General features: G+C 46.0%; 1 long non-coding RNA gene across 1 annotated transcript; it reads left to right on the top strand.

Moving 5' to 3' along the window:
• The first annotated feature begins 113 nt into the window (after positions 1–113).
• LOC109740487 (uncharacterized) lies at positions 114–3,813 on the top strand. The gene is made up of 6 exons (XR_012183624.1): positions 114–969; positions 1,067–1,139; positions 1,207–1,551; positions 1,858–1,934; positions 2,032–2,146; positions 3,357–3,813. It is a non-coding gene; the product is annotated as an uncharacterized lncRNA (long non-coding RNA).
• Positions 3,814–12,353: the final 8,540 nt, after the last annotated feature.

Raw genomic sequence — 12,353 nt, 5'->3', positions numbered from 1 at the left:
CACATTTTAATCAACCTTTAGTATAATGTATTTCCAATTGTTCATAACTACATAAATTTCTATTGTGATTTTGCAAGATTTCGAAATTATTGTGTTTCAAAATTGTTATACTGATTCCTCAATGCTCTGTTCATGGCTTTGTTCTTATTTTATCCGAAAGACAGATTTTACTCAACCTTTAGTATAATATTTGCTTTGTTCTTATACTGATTCCTCGATGCTCTGTTCATGGCTTTGTTCTTATTTCTGACGCTATATATTTGCTCTATCCAAAAGACAGATTTTACTCAATCTTTTGCCTTTTAGAAAAAGGGAGATGCCATTTAGACCTTACTCTGTCCAACTTGATCTTCAACTTGCCGCTACTGTTTCTAAGCATTTTCCCGAAAACTATTGTATTTGCTTTAGAGAATGAGCTCACCTTACTCAGAAGATATGCCAAGTAAAAAATTAGAAATTGAACAATTAGTTCCGCTCTTAAATTTTGCACAACAGTCCAAATTATCCAATAAATCATGTGTTAGCAGGGTCAGATTATAGAAGTTGAATCACTTGTTCTAGATTACCCAATCCAAATTATGGATGTTAATAATATGCTTTCTGTTAGACTATTAGTCAAATTGTCGAAAGCCGGAGCTGGGTCGAGCCTTTGGCCATTACGTGAGAAGCAACACCGGTGTTGGCCGTTACCGTGTGCAGAGTGCGTGAGTTAGTGATTTAATTCCATCCTTTCCATCTCATGATGTGATTTTTCCTTTAGGATGAATTAGTAACTTTGTGTGGAGGTGGCACCACTACCTGCTGGTTGGTGTAATGCCGTGCTTGACAGGGTGATCTGCAATTTTGAGTTTGTTTAATGGCTTAATGTCTAAGCACTCATCCCCTTATTCTGTTGTGTTGCTACCAACTTGGTTTGCAAGGAACAGAGCTTCATCTGTGTACATCAAGATTGCTAATTGCCATCTGAAGGTTGGTTTTGTTATCTAAGTCATCAGTTTTGTCATCTTGATCAACGATGCAATTTCAGTGAGGATATGTTTACGTTGCTTATTACTGTGCTTGATAGGGTGATAGTAAGCATGAAGATGCCTAAGCTTATGAGGAAGCTGCAAACTGCGACCAAAAATTCTCACTTCAGGGTATTTCTTTTTACAATTTACTGCGCATGATACATATCCTTCGCCATTAATATTCTTTTCCTCTCAGGTACTCTCTTTCGATCTCGATCTCAGAGAGGAAACGAGGCAGCCACGGCCTCCTGCCCCCCCCCCTCTCTCCCTCTCTCCCGTGCCTCCGCGCTGCCGCAGTACTCCCGCGCTGCACACCGCTGCTGCTCCCCAACGACGGCGCTCTGATGGTGCTTGCTCGCCTGGTCGCCGCCTCGTCTCGCCCGATCTTGATATCGTCCGGGGTGGCGCCGGCACCGCTCGACTGCGTCGTTGCCTCATCTGCGTCATGAGAAGCGCCACCATTGCCTCCACCCCCACTGGGCAAGGAGGTCGAGGTGTTTGGGGGTTCGTGTTTCCTACACAGGCCAAAACACTATTGGAGGTGTGTGTGCAGCTCTAATTTGCTAACATCCTTTTTTCTTTTACCGCTGACTGCATCTATCAAATGAACTGTGTGGGTGCTTTCAGATAAGGATACTGGTTTTGTAGATTTAGTATGATTCTGGACATACTCTGAAACTAAAATGTACTAGATCTGTACCCCTGTACCTTTGGACATACTTTGGAACTAAATTATACTATTATGCAAGGTTGTTTCTAATGACAGTAAACTGCATAATGATGTTTCAAATTATTTTGCGCAAGGTTGTTTCTGACGACTTGTCCATTTGCTTATTTCCTTGTTCAGTTTGAAACCAGTCGTTTGGAGCAGATCAGCTCAAAAGAGATCCTTTGTACCATTTGCAGACTACCCACCTTCCTCTGGTAATTCGTTTCTGCTACGTGAATCTTGATGTACAATTCCCATTTCACTTACTGGCAACAACCATTCAACTTAGCTGATAATGAAGGAGATTGACAGGCCTGGAGTCTCGCTCGCCTCTATTTTCCCCCTATGGACACACATGAGACTCAGATCTTGGTTTGTCGTAGAGGAATCGATAGCAAGAATCAACCAGAGAAAGGATGTACACAAGGTACTCGATGGTTTTCCCCCAGCACTAGCTTTGTGTTGAGTTTGTTTTTGTATTTTTCTGTTTATGACTGAAGCGAGGAGAAGCTACACATTGTTGTTCTCCTTTACAGCCTCACGCATACACACAGTGCACATCCAGGCCATGCAGTACACCATGACCCTCTCACCTTTGCCCATGCCTGTTATATGTGTGCAAAGCATGCCAATAGTGCCCAGCACCGATGCTACATGCCCTGCTTTATTTGTTACAGTTCTACACAAGTGGAAACCCCAAGCTAAATTATAGAGAACAAGAATAACTCACAGTCAGAGATCAGATTGAATGTGAACTGGTGCTATAATTGATTCTTTTGCAAGGAGGGGTTTGAGTGTTCAAACATAATGCATTTCCATTTTCAGTTTTACCAAACTTGTATGCGGAGTAAAAGGAAAAGGTGGGGGTATAATGACATATCTGTGATTACATGGTCAAAATACAGGCCTAGGATATTTGAATGTTTACATATAAATGTAATCCTCTACCCGCAAAATAATAATATAAATGTAGTCCTCTTATATTTCGTAGCTTCCTGTTACCAGGATTGATAGCTATCGTATTTCATTCCGTTGTTTAGTAATGAATTGTTGTGATGCATTTTTTCTTTAATCCTTACAACTTTTAAAGCAGCCTTCTTGCGCAGATCATTTTGTATAGATGTATAACGGCATGCCCGTGATTGCTCTGTAAAAACCCGGCCTAGGATATATGAATACTTCCATATAAACATATACCTCTTCTATTTTGTAGCTTCTCATTCTAAGGAACGATATATATCATATTTCATTATGTTGTTTCGGTAAATAAATTTGTAGCTCAGGTCAACTAGGAGATGATGTAAACCAAGTCGCTCACCGGTTTAAGATTGTATGTTCTAAACTTTCGTTGCTTTATGAAAGGACAAAAGATGTTAGATATGCATGCTACTACAGTTGAGCCATTTTTCAGTTTTCTACATGAGCCACAGTGCCGAAACCTTTCGACGGGCACTTTGTGGTAGAATGTGTCAAACATAGGTCTGTTTGCTAGAATATGTGTTGTGCCGATGCTGCAGCTAGCATACACAAAATCACTTTGCTATATATTTTTCATAATGCTACATTCCATCAATTAAATGACTTCTTATTGTTTTGAATCTACTTACATAGGTGTCTAAAGATTTACTTTGTTCCAGCGCCTACTTTGGATCATAGGAAACTAAAAAAAGAGGGCGCCGCCACCACCGTCATCAGGCTGGCCCACATCCACGGGCTGCTCGGCGTCACCAGGTCATCGGCACAACTCTTCACGCCCAGGTCGTTCAACATTTTCGGCCGCTTTTGGTGCGCCACATTTAGAGTCTTTCTTTCCCATTTTACCGTGTTTGCATGGTAAGATGTTTGGTCGGATTTGAAGGTTCGTAGCCTTGACTCCAAAGCTTCAAGCTCTTATAGAAATTAGAACTGAGGGCCTTTTAAAATGAGTCATGCATAATAGTGTTGTTCTGTGGGATGCAGAATTTTTTTTGTCTGATCGGCTATCCTTGGTGCTGATTTAAGTACTGATTTCATCATCATATGACCACAATAAAGAAGTTGTGTGTATAAATATTACTAACTGCTGATACTTTGCATCAGTGATTTCAATTCTGTTAGCCCTCCTTAAGATTGCTTGGGAATGTGAGGCTTAAAAGTTTCAACCCTGTGCAATGTGCTTCTCGGGTGTGGATATGTGTTTGACTAATTAACGGTTCTGTTACTTATAGCAAGTGGAAATTTTTCTCATATTAATATGTGCCCGAATAATATTAATGAACACTCTTTCAATACATGGCTTACTCTTGGCCTTTGCGCCATTGGCGGAACTGGTCATCTGGTAGGAATAAAAGGCGGTGAGTGTGGCTAAAGCATCAGATTTATGACGAAGAGGAAAAGTCCACACATAATGAGAATAATCTTCTAAGATCACCAAGTAGTATAGATAGCCTATGTTACTCGCAACGGGAGACGTCCAAACATCACTATGAAGCAATTGAAACGGAAAAGTGGAAACTGAAGTAGACGCACTAAAGGGAAGACGAACGTGCTTGCCTAAGCGACAGGCCTCACAAGAGTGCCCGTCGAGCTTGTTACATGAGAAAGAGAAACTCCTAAGAATTTAACGTAACACGGTGGGGTTGGGGTGGCCCAAGCGAGCATGCCAGAGGTTAATGCCAGCGGCAAGGGCGACTGGTGTGGAGGTGGAGGCGCCGGCGTGCACGGGTTACAGCTGATCGGGACTATTACATCGGTGAAGGATCATCCGGGTACGGGCGTCTTTCACAGAAAAGCCAACACCGTCAAATTCAACAGTAAGTGGGTTCTCACTAGTAAGACGACGAACGGAAACTAGGTTGGTGACTAATTCAGGTGAAACAAAAACATTAGACATAGTAATGGGTGTGGAAGTGGAGGGAAAATTAGTGCTACCGATATGAGTGATAGGTAAGGAGGAGTCATTGCCGACGATGATACGAGTGGGTGTGCGAACAGGAGTGGAGGAGGTTAGGTTACCGGGATGAGTTGTCATGTGCGCAGTAACACCTGAGTCCATGTTCCAGTCGCCTCCACCGACAGAGCTACTCGGCGACGACGCGGAGTGTTGGCGGCGAGGAGGGTGGGGTCCCATGACATAGGTACCGGCGGCGGAGGAAGGCCCTCGTAGGGCGGCACCAGGGCGGGTGGGCCATAACCACCGAGGGAAGGCGGCGGCGGGAGGCCCCCGTTGGGCAGCGCCGGGACGGGTGGACCATAACCGCCGACGGGCGGCGGCGCAAGGAGGGCGCCGTAGCCGGTGCCAGTCGGCTGGTAAGGCGCGCCAATGAACGCCTAGTGACCCGCGGGGAGAGCCTGCGGGTAGTGCCCCCCCCCCCCCCCGGCGCCCTGGGTCGGCTGCTGCTGGGAGGCGCGGGTGGCGGCAACGGGTAACACCAGCCCGGAGAAGCCATCGACGGGGCGGGCGGAGCATGGCCGCCGGCCATTGGCGGGGCCGGCTGAGGCAGTCCTGGATTAGGGGGTCCTCGGACAGCCGGACTGTTGGACTATGAAGATACAAGATTGAAGACTTCGACCCGTGTCCGGATGGGACTCTCCTTGGCGTGGAACGCAAGCTTGGCAATACGGATATGTAGATCTCCTCCCTTGTAACCGACTCTGTGGAACCCTTGCCCCCTCCGGTGTCTATATAAACCGGAGGGTTTAGTCCGTAGGACAACAACAATCATACCATAGGCTAGCTTCTAGGGTTTAGCCTCTACGATCTCGTGGTAGATCAACTCTTGTAATACTTATATCATCAAGATCAATCAAGCAGGAAGTAGGGTATTACCTCCATCGAGAGGGCCCGAACCTGGGTAAACATCGTGTCCCCTGCCTCTTGTTACCATCTGCCTTAGACGCACAGTTCGGGACCCCCTACCCGAGATCCGCCGGTTTTGACACCGACATTGGTGCCTTCATTGAGAGTTCCATTGTGTCGTCATCATAAGGAAGGATGGCTCGTCTCGTTGTCAGGGACAACATCACCTCTAGGCGAGCCCTGGCTGTAGGCCAAACTCTCCGACTAGGAGGCTTCGTCATGACCGCCCGTTCGGCCGATGCGCTGACGATGACTTCTCGGGTCATCGAAAACAGCCTCCACATCGGCTCGGAAATTACCGAGCGGATGAATCCAATGGAGCTATCCTATTTGAACGAGCTCTTGGATCGCATCGCCGCTTTGGGAGTCGCTACGGACTATGATCGGATTGGGCTTAAACCCGACCAAAGGGAGATTAACTCTCCGCTGGTCACCCATCAGATAGCGGTAGTGGAGGAGCAATGCGGCGATTCTTCCTCTATCTTGAGGACAAACTATTTCCGGATTCCCGAGCTCTCCGAGCCGGATACCCGTCTATGGGAGGACATCGCCCAAACCCTGAACCTAGAATCAGGCAGCAGGCCAGACCCACTGGGCAACATCCCGGAGCCCGAACTTCCAAGATCGGAAACTCCTCCGCCCCTGGGTCTCAGATCGGGTCAAGGTCCGGACTTAAATCCACCCACCCACCCAGATATAAACGATCTTTCCCACATTAGGCAAGAGCCCCAGGAGACAGTACATCACTATTGGGCCAGATTCATCCTTGTAATGAACAAGGTCAATGACTGTCGCGAGGAAGACGCAATTTCATTCTTTTGCAATAATTGCATGGACAAGGGAATCCTCAACGCCATAAGTCGCCGTGGCATAGCACACTTCGCTGACTTGGCGGCCATAGTACGGAAGTACTGTGCGATGGAAAGCGCCTGGAAAACCCAAACAAAATTCTAGGATAATCTGGCTCTGACAAAACCCCTAGTCCGAACTAAAAGGGTGCACTCTCATAACTCGCCCGACTCAATTACAAAGAAGCAAAAGCCCACTACAGGGCGTGGAACCGTATTGGAGGGATGGCTTAATGGGCCATGCAAAATTCACAGTACAGCGGATACCATACCAACACACAGCCTTAGAGCATGTTGGGTACTCCGGCGGGTGGCCAAGAGCGGCGAGGATCTCCTCATTAAAAATACCGCAAAGCACCACCCCGTGGATAACAACAATACAATATTGATAGTCTTCGAGACCTTCGCCTCAAATAATAGGCGTAAGCGAGCACTCCGCAGCCTTGCCGAAGTCTGCCACGTGGCAGCAATAAATCCATGGAGCGACACAGCTATCACCTTCAATGCCAGTGACGAACCTAAATTCTGAACAGCCCGAGCACCAGCCACCTTGGTCCTTAGCCCAATTGTGGACGGCTTTCGGCTTACTAAAGTGCTCATGGACGGCGGCAGCGGATTAAACCTCATTTATGAGGAGACTCTTCAAAAAATGGAAATAGACAGAAACCGCATTGAGCAAAGCAGCACGACCTTCAGAGGAATCATCCCTAGTCGGGAGGCACGATGCGCTAGGAAAATCACACTAGACGTGGTATTCGGCATGCCGGAGAATTATAGGTCCGAAGAAATTACATTCCAAGTGGCCCCGTTCAGTAGCGGATACCACGCCCTTCTAGGGAGGGAGGCATTCACGATCTTCCAAGCCATACCCCATTACGGGTACATGAAGCTCAAAATGCCCAGGCCCAATGGAATCATCACTCTAGCTAGTGATCCGGACATAGCACTCCGCGCCGAAAACAAAACAGCCGCACTGGCCCTCGAGGCATTATCGAAGCCCTCGCGGCCGAGGAATTAACTGCGCTGCGCTCCACAGTGGACAGGGACGACGTGATACTCGACAAAAGATCCAAGTCCACCTCTTTTAAACCAGCGGATGAAATAGTCAAATTCCAAGTCCATCCAATGGACCCTACAAAAACAGCATCCATCGGGGCACAGTTAAACCCCGTTGTAGACGCCGCACTACAGGAGTTCCTGCGCGAGAATTGGGACATATTCGCCTGGCATCCTTCAGACATGCCAGGAATCCCACGCAGTCTGGCCGAGCATAGCCTTAACATTCTAAAGGGATTCAAGCCGGTCAAGAAGACTCTTCGGCGTTTCTCTGAACCTAACCGACAAGCCATGGGAGAGGAGCTAGCCAAGTTACTGGAGGCCGGATTCATTAGAGAAATAAAACATCCGGACTGGGTAGCAAACCTGGTGATGGTACCAAAGAAGGACAAATCATGGCGCTTATGCGTCGACTTCAAGGACCTTAATAAGGCTTTCCCAAAGGATCCCTTTCCCCTCCCTCGCATCGATCAAATTATCGACGCTACCGCAGAACACGACTTATTGTGCTTCCTCGACGCATACTCCAGTTACCACCAAATTAAGATGGCGGAGTCCGATCAAGCCGCAACGGCATTTATCACTCCATACGGCCCCTTCTGTTTTAACACAATGCCCTTCGGGCTCAAAAACGCCGGTGCAACGTATCAACGCATGATTCAGACATGTCTGGAAAAACAGATCGGCAAAACAGTGGAGGCATACGTAGAATATGTGGTCGTTAAAATCATACACGTCGAATCCTTAATAGACGACTTGAGGCTCACGTTCGACAATCTCCGAACATACGACATCAAGCTCAATCCGGAAAAATGCGTTTTCGGCGTGCCCGCCGGAAAGCTCCTGGGCTTCATCGTCTCCAGTACAGGAATTGAAGCAAATCTGGCTAAAATCCGAGCTCTGTCACAGTTAGCTATCCGAACTGACCTCAAGCAAATCCAGAAGTTAACTAGATGCATGGCGGCCTTAAGCCGCTTTAGCTCCCGATTAGGTGAAAAGGCACTACCCCTTTATCGCCTTCTTCGGCGCACCGAACACTTCAAGTGGACGGACGCGGCCACGGCCGGATTGGAAGAAATAAAAGCCATCCTTGCCACCACCCCAATCTTGGCCGCGCCAAATGTCGGCGAACCAATGATGTTATTTATAGCGGCAACTCACCAAGTTGTAAGCGCAGTGCTCGTCGTCGAACGAGAGACGGACGAACATAAATTCCCACTTCAAAAGCCGGTATATTATGTATCCCCTGTCCTCACTCCATGCAAATCACGGTACCCACATTATCAAAAGATAGCATACGCGGTATTTATTCACTACCAAAAAAAGACACTTCCGTGATGATACGTGTTTGTCACAGTAGGTCACGTTTTCTGTCATGCATGTACATCCATGAAAAATTTATGACAGAATCAAGATAGTCATACATGTGCTGTCGTAGAAGTGTTTCATGACATTACCAAAATTATCATCACAGAAGTGTCCACTTCCATGACGATAAATCGTGCATCACAGAAGTGCTTTCATCAAGGGTGACCGACACGTGGCATCCACCGTAACGGAACGCCGTTAAGCTATCGGGTCGGGTTTTGGATCCGATAACCCGTTAACAGCCCCGACCAATGGGGATTTTCCACGTGTAAAATCATCATTGGCTGGAGGAAACACGTGTCGGCTCATCGCTGGGACAAATGTCATCCACTCATTGGACAGAAGGCGCCTATGATACATCGACACGTGGCACGGCCCAACAGAGGCCCATTCCTGTGAAAAGGCCGACCCGTTTGACTTGGTCAAAAGGTGGCGGGCCGGCCCATGGAAAGCCTGTTAACGGCCTGTTCGCATATAGCCCATTTACAACCCGCTAACCCAAGGCCCGTTACGCCCTATTCGAATTAGGCCCAGTAGCGTCATCTGGGCCATCCAATATGATTCCAGCCCGTTTTCACTTCTGGCCCATGTATGGCCCATGACGTCTTTCGGCCCATATCAGGCCCTATGTAACTCTTGGCCTATTAACGGCCCGTGGTGAAACTGGCTCGTAATAAAGAGTGTATCACTTTACACCCATTAACGGCCCGTGGTGAAACTGGCCCGTAAAGAACATTGTATCACTTTATACCCATTAACGGCCCGTTATTTCGTTGGGCAGTTTCCAGCCCATGTTATCTTTCGGCCTTCTCAGAGCCCATTTATTCTTGGCCTATTTTCCAGCATTCGTTTACTTACGGCCCGTTACTGTCATTTTCTGCTTGTGGGCCAAATTCAGCCCGTGGTTACAGTCGGCTCGTTTGTGGTCCATTAATACGTTGGGCCGTTTTCATAGCGTCATCAAATACGGCCTATTAACGATGGCCCGTTATGGTCGGCCCATGAACGGACGATTCCAACTCTAGCCCGTTTACGGCCATAATGCAGCCTGTTATTGGCCCATGTTTGGCCAATCGATCATACGGCCCTATAAGGCCCATTGATGATATGGCCCGTAGAAGGCCCATTGTTTCTACGGCCCGTAGAAGGCCCATTGTTTCTACGACCCGTAGAAGGCCTACTGTTTCTATGACCCGTAGAAGGCCCACTGTTTCTACGGCCCGTAGGAGGCCCAGTGTCACTACACTAAATATTAGCCCATGGTTATTGTGGCCTAGTTTTTAAAAATAGGTTATTGCAGCCACTAGCAAACCGCAGAAAAAGAACTGCACTGACTACAAGCAAACAAATAAACAAGACAACAAGGAAATAAATAAGCAAGCAACTTACACTAGGCTATCACGGCTATTACACATATTACATCCACTGGGCATCAAAGTTCGCCACCAGTGCAAATATAGGGAACACAGCAGCATATAAACGCCGCAGCAAAACAAGTCCAGAACTGAAACCACTTCAGAAGAGCTCAAGAAACAATATCCTGGGTACCCATAATGCTGGCAAGATCCTTAGCAAGCTTATTAACTTTCTCTTGTTTGGCGCTTAAGTCCTGCAGCGCTTGCTGTTGCACCAGAAAGTATGCATCTGAATTCTGCAGGGACTTCCTCAGTCCTTCGGCTTCCTGTCGCATAACATCTGATCGATGTCTTTCAACTTGAAGTTGAGACTCAAGAAGCCAAACTGATTCAGGCAATGAGTTCGAAGAGCTGGTGCCAGCAGTGGTAGCCAGTAACTCAAACACTACATCAAGACAGGACTTTGGGGTTGTCTCAGTGTCTTCAATATAGTTTTTATCAGCTTTCTTGGAGACCAACAGGGATGTCTCACTATCTTGAACCTTATCTACATTACTTCCTTTACCATTGCATAACAGGGTACTCTTCTCCAATATTTTATCTGCGTTCTAAAGGAGAAACAAACAAACACATCTTAGGTTTACAATGTAGTATATGAAACTCATTTTGGTAAACCAGTTCAGTAGTAAGGTGGATAGGATAACAACATGAAACAAACATATATCTATGTAGTATGGTCACTGTATGGTCTATATCATTCTAGTTTATGTTGCCAAATCAAGATAGATACAGTTCGAATCATATCTATTTAAGACAAAGCAGCATAGACAGAATATAAGTGTGGGAAACTACACAGCAATAACAACACTTCTAATGTGCATGGCATGAGAACATAACTGTTTATTCAATTGAAACTGAAATCAACATAGAGCAAGTTACAATAGCAAACAGCCAAAAACGTTGAAGAAACAGGTTTAAAACATACATGTTGCGCCATTGGAGTTTCAATTGCATCCTTCAAATTTGAAATTAGTTGGTATCAGTAAATATAGTGATGCAAGAGCAAAGTAGTATGAACCATAGCTACGGAACCTGACCTGAGAACAATTCTTCTTCTGCTTTAAGCGTTGACTTCGGGTTCGGAGTGGTGGTCCTCGTGATTTGGGCACTGCAGTTGCCTTACTAACTGCTCGTGTTTGGGTGCTCTGTGGTGGAGACGGTGCTGTGTCAACGGGAATTGGGTGTCTATCTGCTGGGGTTGGGGTTAGAAGGGGTGTAGCTGGTTCTCTGTCCAACTGGGTAGGGGTACAATCTGCATGAGTGTGGGTTATGTGTGGTGGGGCTGGTTCTTGGGCAAGGACAACCGTGGTTCTATCTGCATCGACAGGTAGCACGATCTTTTCTGAAGACCGTGTTTTTACTCCCACAGATACTGCCATCACTCCCTCCAATTGAAATGGCTGATAAACAAGAAAAGTAATTGAATGTACAGACATTGTAAGATAGACAGGTGCAATGGATAGTAGGGAAGAAAACAGGGCATGAAATAATTCACATTTATGTTGTCTAAGCAAACAGAATAGCAGGACATAATTTCACATATATGATGGCTAATTGAACAGGATAGCATGACACAATTTCACATGTATGATGGCTAACTAAACAGGATAGAATGACATACTTCAAAATATGATGACTATGTAAACAGGATGACATGATATAACTATACAATGTGTCTATTAAAGTGGTTGGCATGCCATAAATCACAAACATGCCGTCGATGGAAACATGGTGGCATGATATAATTCACGGATAGAATGACATAATGTAAAATATGATGACTATGTAAACAGGATGAGATGATATAACTATATTGTGTCTTTAGAAAATGGGTTGGCATGCCATAATTTAGATACATGCTGTCTATGTAAACATCATGGCATGACATAATTCAAATATATGATTTATATACTAAGGAAGTGAGCAGAGGGCAATCGCATATATGATGTGTCAACTAAGAAGATGGCATTCAATATTGTGTATATGATGTAAAAACTAAGCATTGCAATACAACATATGCATTATATGAGTAATATAACCCTGCCAAGTTTGAGCATACACCTCAGGGGGATAATAGGATTGGTCATCTGCCTCTGAATCCTCCTCTGA

Source organism: Aegilops tauschii, chromosome 5, assembly GCF_002575655.3.
Source record: "Aegilops tauschii subsp. strangulata cultivar AL8/78 chromosome 5, Aet v6.0, whole genome shotgun sequence".
NCBI classification, from domain to species: Eukaryota; Viridiplantae; Streptophyta; class Magnoliopsida; order Poales; family Poaceae; genus Aegilops; species Aegilops tauschii.
The sequence above is the reverse complement of the archived record's forward strand: the minus strand, read 5'-3'. Positions and strand labels throughout refer to the sequence as shown.